The sequence below is a fragment of the Populus euphratica genome, unplaced genomic scaffold, assembly GCF_000495115.2.
Source record: "Populus euphratica unplaced genomic scaffold, PopEup_1.0 scaffold1825.1, whole genome shotgun sequence".
NCBI lineage: Eukaryota > Viridiplantae > Streptophyta > Magnoliopsida > Malpighiales > Salicaceae > Populus > Populus euphratica.
Window position 1 is genome coordinate 25,702 of NW_011501661.1, and position 1,331 is coordinate 27,032.

Sequence of the window (1,331 nt, forward strand, 5' to 3'; positions counted from 1 at the left end):
CCTACACGAATACAGATGCAGAAATATACTTGAGTTCATAAATCCCTATATAGTAGCTTACCGTTACATACCTGGATCATGCAGGCAACGGAATGAATTTTAAGATTGTTGAACAGACCGCATAAAATGGCAATATATACAATGCCAAAATTTGGCTCTCTTTATTTATTCATTTACTTGTTCTTCGTCAGTCTCTCTAGTATATTTATATACATACATGCATATACAGTATTGAACCTTGATCATATTGGCATCCGATGATCATCATGTACTCCCTGATAAATGATACAAGTTATAATTTGAACTGATTTTTCAGAAAGATCAGGGCTATTCATTGCTCTGTTATACCCCTCCTTTCACCATATGCCAATCAGAACACTGATTTAGCTGGGAATCACATCAGCACTGGCAACTTTAGGAAAGAACATGAGCATCCCAAGGATTCTCTACAGAATATAGATGAACCTCTATTGCTATGCCCATTTAGTAATATGTCTACTAGGTCCATGGATTCAGCGCTTCCTTCTCCTGCTAAGTACTCTTCTATGGACCTCTCATTTTTACTCCTGTATTTTTTTTTTTAAATTCAATCAATCATGGCCCTGATTATCATGCTGCAATGCCATAGCGGCCAACAATAAACAGACATAGCTTATATCATTTCAACTGGCATGTAACAACACAATCCTATCTGGTTTCCCAAACTAGGTGGATGTTCACGAGACAAATCACCACAAATAATCCAGGGAGACAAGTTGTCTTCTCCTAAATTGCGGGACATGCTCCCACTCCCACTGATGCAGATGGAGAGCACGGTTCCCAGGCGGAAACTACTCCTTAAATTGTGCAGGATGGAGACTTATTCAGCTGCTAGAATTCTTATCAGCTCTTATCTATTTATTTCAAAATTATGTTGCTAAGTTGTTAATTCTTTCCTAATTTATTTCGGTAAGACTGTGTTGCTATGTTGGCAATCCTTTCCTAGTTTAATTCATGATTTATAGCACCCTATGTAATCCTTTAAATATGGTAGTGATAGAGGAAAAAGGCAGTTATTGATTTTTTTTTTTACACTATTGAATTTGAGAATGAAGAGATTACATTAATAGAGAGATTCTGATTGTATTTTATTTCTTCTTGGCCGTCAACGTGAGGTTGGCTCTTGAGGTTTGCACCACCCACTGTATCGCCTTATTAATTAAATCAAGATAATAGGAACCTCCACATCACACACATAATTGCCAAATCATGAACATGAAGTCTAGAGGAATTCTGCTAGCCATTCAAATTGCCTTATCAAATCCAAACATTGACTTGGTTATAATCATAAA

General features: G+C 36.7%; 1 long non-coding RNA gene across 1 annotated transcript; it reads left to right on the plus strand.

Moving 5' to 3' along the window:
• Positions 1–6: 6 nt before the first annotated feature.
• LOC105118235 (uncharacterized) lies at positions 7–1,106 on the plus strand. The gene is made up of 2 exons (XR_840917.1): positions 7–535; positions 709–1,106. It is a non-coding gene; the product is annotated as an uncharacterized LOC105118235 (long non-coding RNA).
• The last annotated feature ends 225 nt before the right edge of the window (positions 1,107–1,331 follow it).